The 20,000-nt window shown below is 29.6% G+C and overlaps 1 protein-coding gene across 3 annotated transcripts in view; it reads right to left on the minus strand.

Moving 5' to 3' along the window:
- The window catches only part of LOC122628077 (cytohesin-1), a 62,909-nt gene that overhangs the window by 23,547 nt on the left and 19,362 nt on the right, over window positions 1-20,000 (minus strand). The window lies entirely within an intron of this gene.

The raw sequence follows: 20,000 nt of genomic DNA on the forward strand, positions 1-20,000 counted from the left end.
TAAATGGAAAGGGAACAAACTGTGGAAGACGATGAAGAAGTGGAAAGCCTTCAGGAAGTAGGTAAAAGGGCACTTTTCGTAATCCTCTTCAAAGTACTTCATATTGTCCTTTAGGCGTTACCTTATATGTATATATATATCATATACAATATATAAGGTTATTTACTTTCTCGTAATTATCGCGTAAAAATATATAATACGCAAATCATATTGTAAAATAATTGATAATTCAAGAAAAAAGAGAGAACGAATAATTTTTATTTCACTCATCAGATTTTAATAAATCAATCACTCTGTTACTTTTTATTTATCATTTCAAACTCCAAAGTTTAGGTTATATTTGCGTAACCTAACAAGAAAAGGAACTCCATTTCTCTGTCTGTCTTTTTCTTTCTATCCTATCTATACCTCTCTTTCTCTCTCTCTCTCTCTCTCTTTCTTTACTGTGTCTCTCTCCCACTCTTCTCTTCTTCTATCACTCTCTCATTCTTCTTTGTTTCGAAATAAAAAGGACAACGATGCAAGTTCACGTCATTTTCACAGAATTTCTAATCGTCTTCGATAAATTTAACCGTCATTAATTATCGCTCGATAAAGATAGACAAAGCCAAATACATCTCTCTCTCTTTCTCTATTTGTGCGCGTAATCTTCCACGAATACGATAAGTTCACAATTTTTCGTTATTAGCTTTCGATAATGTTGATTCTCTCTCTCTCTCTCTCTCTCTCTCTCTCTCTCTCTCTCTCCCTCTTTCTCCTCCAACATAGTTATGAAATAGAGGAATAAAAATTCGATAAAAATTAACGAAATAACAAAATAACAAAACGAATGGAAAACAAATACGAAAAGAAAAAGGAACAAAAATAAAAAGAATAGAATAAGGAAAAAATGAAATAAAAAAAAAAAAATTGACGAGACGAGTCCACGTAGTGGATCCAGTTGATACATAAAAAAAAAGAAGTCGAATGATAATCCTCCGTCGTCGTTCTGTCGTCGATCCATTCGCGACCTCTCTTATGCACGCACGCACGCATGCTGCATACACACACGTATACGCGCTTAATGACGAGTAAAACGAAAAAGTCAAATACTATGAGTCAAAGAAAAGAGAAACGCGAGACATTATGGCTGCAACAGTTGTGCGTTCTCGACACAGATTTAATGCGCGAACGTGTATCGTCCTCGAACTAATTATTCTCTTCAAAGCACACATTCGCTTTCTCTCTTTCTCTCTCGTACACACACGAGAGTATATATATATACATACATACATGTATGTATATGTGGCTGTATATGTATACATTCTTCTTTTCTGTCTCATTCTATCCGCCTACAAAACTATTTTAAGCTACCGATTTGACCTGACTCGGGGTTCTCGACTTTCAATGCTTGATGACGAAGGAAAAAAAAAGGGAAGGGAAGGAAAGGAAAAAGTAAAAAAGGAGGAGGACGAAAGAACTGTTTTTTACTCTTAAAAGATTCAAGAAAATCTTAATATTTCTCAACGATAATTACGTGTTAATTCATACGAGAAAGGTCAACGAAAGGTCGGGAGAAAGACACGAATGATGTAAAAATTGTTTGGATTACGTCTCCCGTGTCGAGAGAAACTCGTTGACACCAAACACGGCAAAAATTCAAATGTCAAATATTTAATTCTTTTTTCCTTTTCTTTTCTTTTTTTTTTTTTTTTGTAATTGTTGGTTGAAAGACAAAAATAAGACAAAAATAAACGGGAGGAAAGAGATACATATGTGGAATAAAAAGATTAACAAGGGCGACGACGACGACGACAACGACAATTTTAACGACGACGTTAAAAATAAATAAATAGAAAGAAAACTACAAAGATTAAATAAAAGAACATTCAGTATAAAAGCATGATACAAAAATAAAAAAAAAATAAATAAATAAAAAAAGGAGAAAAGAAAGAAGAGATAAACATGGGGAAAAAAAGAAATAAGGAAAATAAGCGAAAATAAAAATCGAGGAAAAAAAGAGAGCGAGTGAGCCAAAAAATAAAGAGATTGGAAACAACAACAACGACGACGATGACAATGAAATAAATGAATGAAAATAAAACGAAAGAATGAGACGATAAGAATGTATAAATAAAAAAATTGTTTCCAATAACAACAAGATTGAAAAAGGTTACGTCTGTAGACGAACGTAAAAAAAAAATAAAAGGAAAGAAAAAAAGAAAAAGTAAAAGAAAAAAAATAAAGAAAGAAATAAAGAAAGAAAGAAAATAAATGAATAGACGGATCAAAACTCAGTATACTTCTTGTGGCTTCTGGTTTCTTCGTGTGTACACACACGTATAGATTGCATAAACCGCACAACTCTGTTTCTTCTACGTAACCACAAAACTATTCCCGTTTATGCATGAGATTTTCCATTTCCCAGAGACGCAAGGTCATTCCCCGCGTTGAAAGAAAAGGAAAAAAAAAATATATATATATATATATATATATATATATATATATAGAGAGAGAGAGAGAGAGAGAGAGAAAGAGAAAGAAAGAGAGAAAAGAGGGTGGAGTAGTAGGAAATCATCAGGTTACACCCCTTTCCTACTACCCTTCATTCTCCATTTTTTATTCGTTTCATTTCACTTTTTTTCTCTTTTCCTCTCGTGCTCCCTCTTTTTATATTTTTTTTTTTTCCAATTTCAATTCCCTTTTTTTTCTGCATACACGTTTCTTACGAACATTATATATATATATATACGGGGTCGGTATAATTTTGAAATTTACCGAAAGCCACTTTTCAAGATTCTTCAAGAGAGATGAGGATCATTAAATATGGCCACCGCTTCGATAATTCCGAAGGAAACATGTCGCGGCTTATCCGACGGCTTATCTTTCCGTATTCAGGACAAAAAAGATAATTTGAAGATAAAAGTTAGATGAGGACACAATTTGCTTACAAATACGTTTTTTTTCTCTCTCTCTTTTTTTTTCTTTTCTTTTTTTTTTTTTTTTGTAGATGCAGTATTAGAGCGATCTAAATACGTATCCATTAATTTTTATTTTAAATAGTATATATATAGAAGTAGTATATTAGTATATCATTAAAATATATTATAGTATATATAAGATCAGGATGCAAAATGTTATTGTACATATAGAAATTAATAGTACAATATATATAAAAAAAAGAAAGAAAGAAAAAAGAAGTAAAAGAATAATTTCAATTATTAAAAAAAAAATAATAAAATAAAATAAAATAAAAATGAGAATAAGAAATCTAGCGAGTACGTTGTTCACGATTTAACTCGCACGTGATATTATATACACATATACATGCATATATGCATATACACATACATACAAAACAATCTCACATCATTTTCAAATCACTCCATCATTTCCTTCATTGTTCCACCTGTCATCACTAAGAAAAAAAAAATAATAATAAAGAGAGAAAGAAAGAGAGAGAGAGTAAGAAAGAGAAAAGAAAAGAAAGTACAAAAAAAAAAAAATAGAAAAGAAAATTCAAGAAGACAAAGGAGAAAATGAAAAAAGTCTCGTGTCTTTGGCATATACAACGTCGTCTGTGCTGATCTGGTTGGTCATTATGGAAATTATGGTTGGAGATAGTGTGGTGTGGTAGTGGTACTGATGGTGGTACCTCGGGAAGCATCATGCAAAGGATACGACGAAAAGAGAGAGAGAGAGAGTCTTTCGTACGATGTTCCAGTTTCTTCTTTAGCATGGTATTCAACGAAGAACGGAACGGTTGCGAGTAAAGTGACCTCCCAAGGTCGTTTCGTGGCGAAGAGGAGAAAAGAGACCGGAAAGAATTCTCTCACACACTCTCTCTCTCTTTCTCTTTCTTTCCTTCCACCCCTTCTTTCTTTTTTTCTTTCTTTCTTTCGGTCAGGGACCAACCACACGCTTTATCTAGATTCTAGTTATGTGTGTGTGTGTGTGTGTGTGTATAAAGCTTACAAGCCTGTTCCACCTATTGCACTGTAAACGAACTCGAATACGTGAACAAAGGTGCTTTGCGTTTCTTGCCTCGTAATTTTCCCACCTGTGTATGCGCGCGCGCGTACATTTGTGGTTGTGTGTGTGTGTTTGTGTGTGGGAGTGAGTGAGTGAGTGAGTGAGTGAGAGAGAGAGAGAGAGAGAGAGAGAGAGAGAGGAAAAAAGAAAATTATAGCTTGGAATTATACTTCTCAGGATCCCTATTTTTGTTTTTATTTGTTCTTTTTCTTTTTATTTTATTTTATCTTTTATTTTTATTTATTTATTTATATTTTTTTTTTTAAAGACACGAGGAAGAAAACTTAAGAAAGGTGTACATAGGTAAGAAATGTTTGAAGAAATTAATTATTATAGATAAGAATTTGAGAGTAGATAGTATCGTATGTAGAGGAAAAGGTGATTGATATATGAAAATGAGATTGTTCATTTTCGCATGAATAATATCTGTAACGTTATATCGTTTATTTACTATATGTATTTTATATAACTTGAAGTTGGGCATTTATGTATGTATGTATATTTTGTAAAATTGATTTATTGTTATCGATAATAAATTAATTAATGTCTAACTTCGTATTCAAAGTTTGCTTTTATCTTTTTCTTTTTTTCAAGTATATAAGCACTATTATATCGGCATATAATGATTTATAATATCAAATATAATTTCTGGTGTTAATATAATTACATTTTGAAATTTAATAATATAATAATATTATAATAAAACAAGAAATATAATATAATGATATATAATAATGTATATAGTATTAGTATGATTATATTACAAATAATAAATAATAAATATTATAACTTTGAAATTAGATAATTTTTTTAATAAACACAAACAAAAATATAGGTCAAAGATAAATTAATCTGTACAAAAAGTTCTCTCGATAAAATTATTATTTTTCTTTTTTATTTTCTTCTTTTTTTTTTTTTTTTTTTTTTTATCAATAACGATTTCATACTACACGCACGAGTACACACGCGTAACAGTAATAAAGTAATGATAATAAGATAAAACTTGCGAAACTTGTAGAAAAAATAAAAAATAATTAAAAAAAAATCTTTACGATTTCCTCTAATTAACTTAACCTCATTCGCTTTAACGTTTATTATACCCACCGAATGGAAACGAAATGTTTATTAATGATTTAAAGAGTATAAAGTTCAAAGTTCTCTTCGTAAGACTGAATTTAATATCGTCATAGTCAGCGTATTGGTTAACAAAGTTAACTCTTTAACCAAGCAAACGCAATGCAAACGAAGAACGACGCTTATTCGCGTCCGGTATAAACGACGACGATAACACGATCGGTGTACATGCGTACCGAGCGACGGTCAAAGTTCACAGGCCGAACGATTATCCATTCCGTTGAGTTCGACAGGTTAAACGATAGATGAGAAAAGTGAGACGGGAAAAAGAGAGAGAGAGAGAATAAGAGAGCAAGAGAAACAGAACAACGTGGGCGAGAGCATCGTACTCCGTTGCTCGAAGCTAACGTAACTTTACTGTCATTAATTGTTCCTCTTCGTATAAAAACAATAATTATTATCTATCATTCCTTCGGAGCAAGAATAAAAAAAAAAATTACAAAAGAAAAAGATCGTTAAGAAACGAGAAAAAAAATTGTAAGATGAACAATAGCATTTATATGAATTGTATATCTCGTAGCCATCTTGGAATTTTTTTTAACTTGTAATTTTTAGGTTAGGATGATTCATACATATAAATATCTATATTAAGAAAATATTTGATCGGAATATTAACTCTGCTGTTGATTATTGCTTTAAAAGAAGAAAACAAATTCGCGATCTTTAATATATTAACAATGTATTTCTTTTTTTTTTATTTTTTTATTTTTATAATGCGTATATAGATACGATCATTACGTAATCATCTTGAATTTTTCCCATTGTAATTTAAGTTGGCTTGATTGATATAAACGTTTCTATGTTAATAAAGATTAGAATATTAGCAGTTATCTATTATCGCTTCAGAGGAAACAAAAGAACAAAACAAGGGAAGAACGATGAGAGATAAATAATGCATTTATAAAAATAGTTCCTTCATAATTATTCCATAGCCATTTTCAATTTATTTCTATATTAGAAAAATAGTCGCGTTATCTATTATTGATTCAAGGAAAAAAACCCACGCATTTATAAAAATAACCTCTTGATAATCATTACCTGGCCAACTTGAAATTGTTTTTTTTTTTTCACTGTAATGTATTAATCTATTATCGACATGTAAAAAAGATCATTATCAAAAAAAAAAAAAAAATAATAATAATAATAATAATAAAATTATCTAAGATAAACATTGCATTTATAAAAATCATATCTTTATAATCAAACAGGTAGCCATCTTAAAATTCGTTTCAATCGTAATTTAGGTTATGGACAATTCATAATACATGTATATGCATTTCTATATAATGAAAATAATTGGCTAGAATATTTTCTTTGTGCATACCGTTGTAATTGCTGCTATCTTGGATTCTCAATACCACGAATATATATCTATACATACATATGCATGTGTGTATATGCATGAGAAAGATAAATTAAGTAAACGTGACGGTAAGGAATTCGCGGAAGTCGCGCTTCGACGAACAGACTGGATTTATTGTCAGATCGCGTCATAGATAGTCATCAGAGGCTTAGAATCTCTAAACGACCTTACCATGTTCCATGTTTGCCGTATCTTCTAACTTGGCATAAATAATATATAAACGACTTTCGTTATATCTACTATGAAACGCCCGTCATAAATACCTGTTCCGCTATTGGCTGTGCGAAATTTTTACGCGAAGGAATTTGATTCGAATGATCATCATTACATTATTATTTACATAAAACGAAACGTACAAACACAACTATAAAAATGCTTTCGCCATGTTAAATAACTTCGAGATGTACGCCATAATCAATGATCCGCCATTGTGAAATTTTTTACGCGGCAAAATTTGATTCCAATAATTATTATTATTATTTTGTTGCATATATAATAATAATAATAATAAGTATTGTATCTTTATTAAACGTGAAAATTAATAAAATACGTTGGCCAATATAAAATGAATATTTTCGAATAATTAAAATCGTGATAAATGTTGGATAACATTTTTCAAATAAATAACTGAAAATATTTAAAAAAAAAAAAAAAAAGATATTTTATATAATATAATTTTGCACGCACATGCTTTCTTTTTTTCTTTCTTCGATAATAAAAAATTATCATCGAGATCATCGAAAGTTCAACAGACAGTAAATAACTCGTCTCTTTTATTTCTTCGCTCTAACGACGCATTCGCCAAACAATTTTCACGGTCTAACGAACGCTTCGGAAAACTGGCAAACGGAGTTGTCCGACGTCGTCGTACTTGAGACGCGTTCTAATAAAAACGCGATAATACTGCTCCTATTATTTGGCTGATTAGATCTCATGCATAAATCGGCCCTCGAATGAATTCGTTCGTTTGGTTGAATGTTAGTTAACTTGATTTCTAAGTTTACTTATTTTATATATTCTTGGAATCGTTATAAGAGTATTATAACACAGAAGTCGTGTTAAGAAGTCAAAGGAGAAAGTATTGACACGATATAGTATTTAAACGATTTAAACTTTCATTCAAATTGAATAATAATTTTACGTTAATAAAATACAAAAATTGTGTATGTGTGTCAATTTAAATATTGATTATTCACTTATACACACATATACATGAAAGATAAAAATAGTAATGTTATATAACAAAGAAATAATAATAATAATAATAATAATAATAATAATAATAATAATAATAATAATAAATATAACAAGAAAATTAAAAAAAAAAAAGAAAGAAAAAGGAAATTTAATATCGCAGATTGAAACTTTTTTCATCGAAAGTTCATGGAGTGTTTGAATTTATTAGTTCACGTACTCGAAGCGTGGCTTTGCTAATCTACTAGTAAAAGCAAAAACAAGTGTTTCTCGTACGGCAACGTGCGTCAGGAGATCGTGAAATAAAAAGAAAAAGAGATAGAGATAGATAGGCAGATAAATAGATAGATAGAGAGAGAGAGAGAGAGAGAGAGAGAGAGAGAGAGAGAAAGACAGAGAGAAGATTACGCGATCGGAATTCGCTGCCGATATTTAGAGGAATGATTCAGTATCTTTAAGCAGAAATGGATTCTTCTCTCAATCGTGAAAAACATGAAACATGAGGTATCTTTCAACAATCACATATGAACGTTTTATTTTATAATCTTTTAATCTTTCTTTATTTCAGAATAGAAATCTGTTATATCTAAAATTATAATATAATCAACGTTATTATTTTTAGCATAGTAAAGTTATTGTAATTTTGTAATATATGTAACTACTTTTTTCTTTCTTTCTTCTTTTCTTTTTTTTTTTTTTTAAGTCCGTCATAATTTAGATATACATATCACCCGACACTATAATTAATATGGATAAGACTTTAACAGTCGTTTAAACAGCGCGAAATTCAACGAATAAATATGTAATAATAAAAATGTTCCCGTGTTAAACAACAAGATTGGAAAAAGAATAGAATAGAATAGAATAGAAAAGAAAAGAAAAGAAAAGAAAAGAAAAGAAAAGAAAAAAGTTGCTTCCTATAGAAACTTTTCAAGTACGTTCGAGTTGTTATTTTCTAATCGACTCTACTAGAATATATTAACGCGACTTAAATAATGAACAGATTAAAATCGATGACAAAGTTCGAAGAACACCTCGTACTTATCTACGAAGAACTTATACAAATTAGTAGTACGATGAAAACTGAAACAGCAAGGAGAGACCAAGAGAACTTGGTCGTAGAGTTTTTGGCACGTAATACATTTGTAGTAGTTGTACAATAAACAATTGGATCGCATCCAAGCGCCTTTTAATATTTAAGAAAAAAGAAAAAAAAAAGAAGAAAAAAAAAAGAAACAGTTTTTATCTTTTTTACTTTTTATTTTTTTTATCTTTATTACCGTCATTAACTTTTTACTTTTTTCTATTTCTTTTTATTACCATTAACTTTTAATTTTATTTTTTCTATTATCATTATTTATTTATTTATTTATTTATTTTTTAATTAGATAATCGTTGGCCATTTTCCAAAAATTATAGATTCGTGATTCTTAAATAGAACACCAGAGTGCAGCACAAATGATGATACGTTTACGTGTACGAATAAAATTTTCTCTCTCTCTCTCTCTCTCTCTCTCTCTCTCTCTCTCTCTCTCTCTCTCTCTCTCTCTTCTTTTCTTTCTTTTTTTTTTCAGAGTACTTCGATTATACACGAAATTTCTGGGACAATGACATCGACTTTCCGGGTCTTCCCTTCCGATAGAATGGAAACCTTTCTTTTCTCTAACAGTCTAACATGTCTGCTATTCTCTCTCTTTTCCTCTATTTCTAACTCCTCTTTTTCCTCTTCCACCTTTTGGATTCTCTCGAAACTCAAGAGAATTCAACCGAATTCCAAACGTTTCTTTCCACTTCGTCACATATATCTATCTCATATAACTTTATCCACGAGTCTTCTAATCATCTATCAGTTTCAAAGTAAGAATTTAAACGAAAAATAAAAGAAATATCTATTGTTCGAAAATAGAATTCTATTTTGTTCGTACAGTAGAGAAATGTTTTTCAAAAGTATATCATATATAAGTATATATAATAATAAATCAATTAAGTTATTTATTATGTTATATATATATATATGTGTGTGTGCGTTATTATCTTTTTTTTTTGAAAAAGCATTCTTGAATATTTTTACATATTTTATAATAAATTTTAGTTAAAAGTTTGCTCGCATATAATTAGTATTTTGTGTGTGTAGGTATGTGTGTAAAAACACAGTGATTAATATTTGAAAATATGTATCAATATATAATAAATAAATTGTTATATTTTAACAATCATATATTATTATATTATATATACTGTCACATATTACTTTACACATGCTATAACAATTTATTCGAACATAATCAATATCGATTGCTATCGTAAAATCAATAAAATTGTTATTTCATCGAGAATGAAATATTTTCTAATAAAAGTCCAATATATTCTTTGTCAACAAAAATTACTTCCAAGATAATCGAAGTATTATTATCCAATTGATGATTTATTAGAAAACTAAGATAGACTAAGATAGAGTTTTAATTCGTTAGAGACCACTGCGGATTGTTTAAAAGTCAAACAATTAGAGATAATGACATACTAATGGAGTTCTTTTCCCTTGTGTTAAGGAGTTCTTAAAAAGATGATTGAAAGAGGTCTTTAGGGGAGGAGGAGGGTAGTTGAAGTAATGAAAGAACATATAAGATAGGATATTTGATGAATGGCTTTGCAAATAAATGCATGCATGTACGCATACACATACCATATACGACACATACACACTGAATAAAAAAAAAAAGAGAGAAAGAGAGAATCTGTGTGTGTGTGTGTGTGTGTGTGTGTATATATATACTTCATACAATATATATAAAATATATATATATATATAATATATATATTATTCAGTAATTCGACTCTATATTGAATCGTGCACCATCATCATCGATGACTCTGTCATTTACGTGAAAAGATAGATATATGACTATGAGAGAAAGAGAGAGAGAAGCTCACATTACTGATTAGTCATAAGTTCAACAATAGTCTCTTCTCCAGATGCAAACAGTCGTGACACTGCGTGTATTAGCTTTTAGATAGGCAGTATCCGGTTACGCCTCCTGCGATTCCGATATCCAAGCAAATGAGGGAAACGATCAATATTATTTTTTCTTTTACTTTATCTCTCTCTCTCTCTCTCTCTCTCTCGTGCGCGTTATTTCTTATCAAAATTGCAAAAGAGAATATAATCTTGTCTTTTTCTTTTTTTCTTTTAAATTATGTATCTTCGATTTGATCGAAATGTTTCTACTGTCTTATATATTTATATATAAGATTAATGTACAATTAAATATACATTTATTCTTGTACTTCTATTTTTATTTTTATTCTTATATATATAAGTTTTCTACTCGTCTATTTTACTTGTTCAAAATACTTCGCAAGAGAAATCAAATCCTCTTCTTTTCTTTCTTTTTTTTTCTTTTTTGCGATATACATATACGATGTTAAAGTCGTAAAATTTTATATTCTATTATTGAATGAAATTAATTCTTTTTAATAATAATTAAAAAAAAGTCCTTAAAATAATAATCAAAAAGTTAAAAGACTTTCTATTATATATCTCCAAACGTTTATATATCACACACCTCCGATATAAAAATATTCGATTGGAGAAAGGTAGAGTTAAACGACCGCGATAACGAGACTTGCCATTCCCACACCCTCATTCCCATACCCACCCCTAATCCTCCACCTTCAATCCCTCATCATCCATCCCCAAGTCCACCCACTTTTTAAATGTTTTGATATCACCCTCGGAGTTCCCTTGCTCGCTCTATTACACCTTAACCGATGTACCATGTATCTCGCATATACCGAGCAGAGTTTATTCTACAATGAGTGATAAAAGAAAGAAAAAGAATAAGAAGAATATGAAGAATAAGAAGAAAAAGGAAAAAAAAAGAAGAAGAAGAGGAACGAAAGAAAAAAATAAAAATCAACGGAACGAACGAAGATAAAAAATAAATTTTTTCTCTCTTCTTTTTTTTTTTACTGAAAAATGTAACAACATGACCGACACAAGAGACAAGCAACTGCTGCTACTACTACTACTACTACTACTACTACTACTACTACTACTACTATTACTATTATTAAGGGGTGGGTAGAAGGGAGATAGAGAGATCCCGCGGCCAGTGACACGTTCCGCCAGGATAAACGCATTTACGGAGACACAGGGTAGATATAAATATAATCCTTGCAACATACGCTTCGACTGAAAGTAATACGACCCACATATTCTTGTGAGCATTATAAGTACCATGACGTGTAACCATCATAACAACAACGACGGTGTATAAACTTTACGCTACACCCTCGTTCCGTTCCCAACACCCTCTCACTCTTTCCCCCTCCCTCCCCTCCTACCAACCTTCTTCTTCTTCTTGGTCTTCTTCGTCTTCTTGTGTCTCTTTTAGATCTAAAAATAATCGCACGGTTGACGGGATATCTCGAAAAAGAAGGAGACAAAAAAGAAAAAGAAAAAATATAGTAGTAGTAGTAGTAGTAGTAATAATAATAATAATAATAATAATAATAATAATAATAATAATAATAAATAGGGGAGCGGTGACATCTTGTACGTCTTATGGTTAATTATCTACATATGTACGTGTACACGTATGCATATAAAAAAAAAAAAAAAAACAAAATAAGTAAAATGAAATAATAATTAAGGGAACGATGACATTTTGCAAATCCTTATGATCGTACATACGTACGTATATATGTTTGTAACCATCTTATATGTATAAATATATCTATGTATAAGAGTCTCAGGGTTGTTCTACTTTCGATCGAGTCTCGCTTTGATTTTTATTTTTAATTTAATTTTATTTTTTTTTTTTCTTAATTTTTGTTTTATTATTTTTTTACTTTCTTTTTCTTCGTACTTCTACCTGAAGTTCTCGCGACTTAAGTTTGCATATAAGAGTACTTGATATTCAAAGCAATTTTTTTTCCCCTTTCTTTCTTTCTTTATTTCTTCTCTTGATCTTTCTTTCTCTCTTGATTTTTATTATTATTATTATTATTCTTTTTTTTATTATTTTTTTTTTTTTTTCATTTACATCATAAAAAATTCAGTCCTCCGACGGTGCTTACGAAGCTCACGAGAGAAGTATACCTAAGTCGATTCGTGGACGTGAACGTGAACGAGAACGAGGGTTGGTTGCTTTTAATGGAAAGGACGCTCGACTTTTGACCCTTAATGCGGATCAGCTTGAAAAAATAAAGCAGCGAAAAGGAAAGTCGTTGCGTGTTCATCCGCTTACGATAAGTATGTAGTAGTGGCTTCCTTCCAAGGAATCGAGAATCGTACGATCGCGAATAAATAAATAAATAAATAAATAAATAGATAGATAAAAAAAGAGTAAAGAAAAGTAAATGTTAAAAAATAAATTTTAATATCAAACTAAACTTTCTCAAATTTTGCAAGTATAAATATGAAGATAAAAGGATAATCGAACGCGCTCAAACAAAAATGTTTGTAAAATTTTTTTTTCACGAATTACGTAATTATTAAAAAAAGAAAAAAAGAAAAGAAACGAGAAAACGTACTCGATTATTTACGTAACAAATGTAATAAGAAATGGTAACAAAAGTAATATGAAATAATTTTTCGTTTTCCTTTTTCCTTCTTAATACAAAAAAAGTCCTTAATCCTTTTTTTTTTATTTATTTATAAAAATCGATGATTCGACAATCTCGCAACGAGAGTAAATTTATGAAAATAAATATACAACGATATCGATATATATTTTAAATAAAAAAGGAAATAAAATAAAAAATAAAAAAAGAGAGAGAAAAGAACATAAATTGTAAGAATAAAATAATTCGAGTAAAACTGCGATAAGAAGAAATGACAAAAGAAGAGACGAAATAATAAAGAGAAGAGATAAATGACGTGGTAACAGACAGGATGAACGAGCTAACGAAAAACTGTTTGCGTATAATGCGAGAGCGAACCGGATATACCTCAATCGTTGCTGTATTGCCGATTATCGACAATACTGTTAGCTGTCCGTTCATCAAACACTTACAATACGATGGTAGGTATGTATCTTTCATTTTGGCATGACTCCAATTCTATTTTTTTTTTTATCCTTTTTAGTATCCAACAGAGGGGAGGGGGAGATGAATATATACGAAAACGAGAATCGGAAATGAAAGCACTAAACGGCATCAAAATGGCGATTTAATTTAACCTCCATCAAAAGTTAAATCGTTATAATATATTTCTGTATATAATATTAATATTAATTTATAATAAATATAATATTCGTATTAATTTTACTTTTAAAAAAGATATTATTAAAAAGATTACTATTAATAATTTGTAACGATCGATAAAAATAATAAATTATTTTTATATCTGCTTGTATTTCATAGTAATTTTATATTTGGTGAAAGTGTTAATGGAAAAGTTATACTATGTATGGAAAGATATTCTGTAATAATTATTAACGATCAATAAAATTTCGAAAATCGTAACTTAAAAATTTATGTCAATCGTAAGATAAAATTGAAATATTGAAGATGTTAAAATGATGAATGATCAAGAAAAAAGAAAAAAAAAGATGAAGATTACGAAAGAATATAGAAATGCATATAGATAACCTAAAATGAAAAAATTATGGTTAAAATGACGATGAACCAATGAAAAGGTTCAAGATCATTACTGAAAATGAAAAGATCACGATGAGATTATTTCGAAACGAATAAAAATTGTCAACGAATCACCATCATCATCATCGAGCTAACCTCAATTTTTATTCTTTTTTTGATCTCTTATACAAGCACATAAAGTTAATTTTACTCTGTGATACATGATCATAAGATTGTTTTTTCGTCGTCGTCGTCGTCGTCGTCGTCGTCGTCGTCGTCGTCGTCGTCGTCGTCGTCGTCGTCGTCGTCGTCATCATTATCATTGCCGACAGACATATGTCGTTTAAAGAAAAGAAAATAATCGTTCGATGATGTCAACAGACAGCAATAAAGAATTGCAGAGATCACAATAATAAGATCATCATAGTAGGATTCAACGATTTGTATATCTCTGTTATACATCTGTATTTGTTTTTTTTTTCTTCTCGTGCAATAAGGCTGTATCGGAAATGTTACCAGGTGATAAATGGTGCTATATCAGTTTTGTTATCAGTACCCTAGATCGTACCAAGCTAATGCTAATTTGCTGCTCGACTGCAATATTGAACCAGGTAGGACGTTGTCGTCGCTTTGGCAACACTGTTTTTCGAGTATCACGTTCGTCTTTGTTTCGTTGTCGTCATCTTCGCAAAAATGTCTCCCCTCCTCGATAGTCCTTTTGTTATTTTTGTTTATTTATTTATTTATTTATTTATTTATTTAAATTTTATTTTCAATATGAAAACTTTCGAATCATTCTTATAAGAATAATAAGATATCAATAATGATCTCTATAAACCAGTTGTCCACATTTCAATGTCAATTTACATAATCTAACCTATCAGATATTCTAACACAATAAATTCGAACAAATGTCATGTCCCTGACGTCAATAACAGAGAACTTGGAACACATTCATCATAATATATAATAAATATATATATATATAATATATATATATTTGTGTGTGTACGAGTTATACAATTTCAACAATTATTATCTTTCATTAAATCAAGATCGTTAATTCATTTATATTCATTCATACAATTATTTATTTATTTATTTATTCATTTATTTATACTTGGAAGATTGAGCTAAAATAAATATTGTCTGTGCCGATCGCACGAGCTCCTATATCTAACGAGTGCAAAGATATTTTTACTTTACGAACGAACTTTATGGTTACATAATAATTCTGACATAAATAGATTTCCCCTTGTAGAACTTCGATAAATTATTCCCCGAGTCTATTAAAAGATAATCTGAGATTATTATAAGAGAGATAAGGGTGCGGAGTTATTAACCACATTGCAAAGAGCTAACGAAAAATGTTTACCGACCGTCGATAAATATTTGTTCTTTGTCGCGTATCGAATAAAAAAGAAAAAAACCAAAAAAATGGAAAAGGAAAAATAAATAAAAAGAAATTAAAAAAAAAAAAAAGAAAGAAATTAAATATCATACAAATACACACACGCATCCCATTCACAGACGTTCCACTTGACTGCTTTAAAACGTTATCAACGTCATCAATCATGTATTCAAACGAATCCAGACATCTCTGATTCGTTCTAACGATATAAATCATCATGCAGAGTTCTCACGTGAGTGAGAGGCAACATACGCACTGATACACGCGCATACACCTTCTCTCTCATGAATTTTCTACGTGACTATCGATGCCACTCAACCGAGTAAACGAGAGAATTCTCTCGAATGGAATATTTTCAGTAAGGTGCGCAAGGTCGTACGAGAAAGACTTTTATATGCCGAATCGAGGATGATGACGCGCCGATTCCTTGCGTGATCATTTACGATTAACCTAAAAGCTTCATAGAAAGATCACGATTGAGGAATATAATAGTTTCAAGAGAATTATTACCGAATTTGAAGTGTCGATTATTTTCTTTTAAATTGTCTAAAAATTCTCTTTCTCTTTCTTTATCTCTCTTTCTCTCTCTCTCTCTTTTTTTTAATCAATCAGAAAAATTGATTGGACATAGTTTAACAAATATTTTACGGATGTATTTTATAAAAATAAACAGCGATAAACGATCAGTTATTTCTATGTATATATTTTTTATTAATCATTTTATCAATTAAGAATTTGTTGTCTCTAAAATGTTTTTGCAACAAATATTTTTCATCAATTTTATTATTATTATTATTATTATTATATATATATATATATAAAATTTTGTTTTTGTTAATCAGAATAATTGATTGGTCATAGTTTGAAAAATATTTTATAAAAATATTTCATATAAATGAATAAATGAATAAATGACAGAAATATTCCTCTTTATTTTTTTCTTTGATAGCACAAGGAATCCCGATGCTCAAACGATTTCTCATATTTATTTATTTATTTTTTTATTTATTAAAATTTATTATAATTTCTAAAATAAATCTAATAATATTTATATGTGATATAATTAACATTAGAAATACTCACTTATATTTCTCATGAGAATAAAAACCTGATATTAAACTGTTTCCATTTATTCATTTCTCCATCTAATTTTATTAATGAAAAATACACATACACACCCCGTCATTTCTAAAAAGTTCCTAACAAATATTTGCGGAAATATAAACGCAATGAAAAATATTTCTTTGCTCTCTTTCTCTCTCTTTCTTTTTAAATATATATATATATATAGCATACAAGGTCCTGACGTTAAATCGTATATTATATATGCTTATACGTGTGCGTATATATATAGTACGCATTTTGAACGTAGAAATCATATTGATGCAACGAATGCGAGTTTCGCCATGCAAAGCGACCTTGAGAGGAACTGGAAAAGATAATGGATCGCGAAATAGTAGAAAAGTTTGCAACGTCGCGAAAGGTCACACGAGAATGGAAGACGACTGGTCACGTTATGATAATAATAGCACTAATAATAATGATAATAATCGATCAAAAAGTGTAGAACAAATAGAATAGTTCCATTAATTAATGTAAGTGTGTTTTATTTACACAAGAATTGATTTGTATGTGTTTTGCATTTAAAAAATATTTTACAAAAGTATTATAAAAATAAACATGAAAAATAATTATTTATATATTTCTTTTTGATTTATATGTATATTTATATTTATATATATATATAATTTAATTATATAATTTATTTATTATATATATATAATTATAAATGAGAATATAAATATTTGCAAAAATATTTTAAAGACGACACTGAATGAATTCATAATTGATTTAAAAAAAAAAAAAAAAAAAAAATTATAAATTTAATAACACAATTATTTATATATAAATATAAATAATTTTTTCACATTTATTTTCATTATATATATATATATATATAAAATAGTATGCAAAGAGTTTACGTATTTACGATAGAGTAGTTACTTCCTTGTTGTGCCGAAGTTAGGCGAATAGAAAAGAAACTTTTCCATTTCTTATTTATTTATTAATTTATTCTCTCTTTCTTTTTTCACTTTTCTTCCTTCCCTCTTTCCTTTCTCCTTTCCATTTTTTTTTTTGTTTCTTATTGTTTTTCAAGAAACAGACCTAACCAAGCAAAGAAGATACACGAAGATACTAGACATAAAATGCATCTATCGCGGATAGATTTCGAACTGTATCGAATTGGAAGTAGGTTTTGCGTAAGGCGCCATTTGTGTATCCTGAATTCGATCTATAAATAAGGCGCAACCCTGTACGACGAACTACTACTACTTGAGTCAAAGCGGGACTTCGATTTATCGTTCGTGACGTACCTATATATACGTATATATAACACACGTGCGTGTGTGTATATATGCATACGTATGCATCTTAAACGTTTCTCTATCAATATATATGTATATACGGATATGATCTCTAGTATTTATGTATATTACGTAGCCTTGTCATTAGACGATGGATACATCGGTCGATGTTGTGTATCCTTCGAAATCGAGAATCTGGATTCCATTCTTCATTCTATAATGCATGCATTATATGAGACGCATTATTCATACGTACAAATATATACATACATATACACATACATACATGCATGTATGCATGCATGCATACATAAATGCGTACAGCAATAGTCATAAATACGTACTTGCATATACTCGATATACGTGCGTAAATTCCCATCATCCATATACATATATAGATACGTATGTATATCAACATATACGTACGTGTAAGATATATACATACATAGATAGATACATATATAGGGTACAGTATTCGATAACGACGATTAATGTCGTCGTTCAAGAGAGATATGATCGATTACGATCCATCATTAATTGGATAAATTCTTCTTTTGATTTGACGTTGCTTCTATGTACAAGATGATGGAACTACACAAATTCCTTTCAACTTGAATTATTAGAAGTGTGAAGATGAATCAAATGAATAAGTACGTAATAGTAATTTCCGGTTCTTACGTATATTTTATTTTCTTTTGTTACTAATCACGATAAGGTTACTAATTAAATGATATCTTATCGTATAAAGATGTACACGGTATATAAATATATGTGTATAATATGTGTGTGTGTGTGTGTGTGTGTGTGTGTGTGTGTGTTTATACAGACAATCTTTGTTTAACGATTTACTTTATCGTCGATTTAACTTCGAATAAGAATTTATTATTTATTATATATATATATTTTTTAATTATATATATATATAATATACAGTATATTGTACAATAATTATTATATTTTCTTTATTCTTTCTTTTCTTTCTAAGCACATACATACACATACATCATATATATATAAAATATAATTAATATATTATACATTACACACATATATACAATATAGTGTATACAATAAATATACTATATTACATAGTATATATATATATATAAATTTTTATTTGAAGCTTAATCGATGATAAAGAAAATTGCGAAACAAATTACACAAACATTCTCAAACTAAATAAAAGAAACAATAAACTTTGACTATAATAGAAAAGAAAATATTGAAAACATATATTTGAAAATAAAATAAAAGAAGAGAAACATGTAAAGTTAAGTAAGTAACTAAGTAAATAAGTAAGTACATACATACATATATACGTACGTACGTACGATCTCTTTCTTGCGAGCCGACGGCCGCGCCTAGAAATAAATTTGTCTCCTTGGCAAAGTCTCCGTAAGGCGCCGTAGATCGCATTTTACCGTCGTCATAGCCGTAGCCGTAGCCGTAGCTGTAGCCGTAGACGTGGCTGTAGCCATAGGTAGAGCAATACCGGTACACCAAAAGACGATATACTATGTTCTTAATCACGTAGGATTTATTTACGAAACGACGTTTGGCCAGCTTTCAATTATCGGTCGGCTATCAGAGCTTTTGGATTCACTTCGTTCCGTTTCGTTTCGATTCGATTCGATTCTATTCGATTTCATTCGATTCGGTTCAGTTCGATTACGAGAGCTCGGTGATTGCCGGTTTTATTCGCGACTCTTACGAATCTATTCGATTAATTTCAAAAAAGAGAGAGAGAGAGAGAGAGAGAGAGAGGGGGGGGGGGAGGCAGATACAAAACATGTATGGTTATAGTTAAGTTGAGTTGAGTTAAGTTAAGTTAAATTGTTTGGTTAACTCCTTAGAAGCCAATTTTGTTTTTACGTCCAATTGTAATGTGACAATTATATAATGTGAAAAATTTTTATAGATATACTATATAGTATGGTTG

Source organism: Vespula pensylvanica, chromosome 3 (assembly GCF_014466175.1).
Source record: "Vespula pensylvanica isolate Volc-1 chromosome 3, ASM1446617v1, whole genome shotgun sequence".
Classification (NCBI taxonomy): Eukaryota; Metazoa; Arthropoda; class Insecta; order Hymenoptera; family Vespidae; genus Vespula; species Vespula pensylvanica.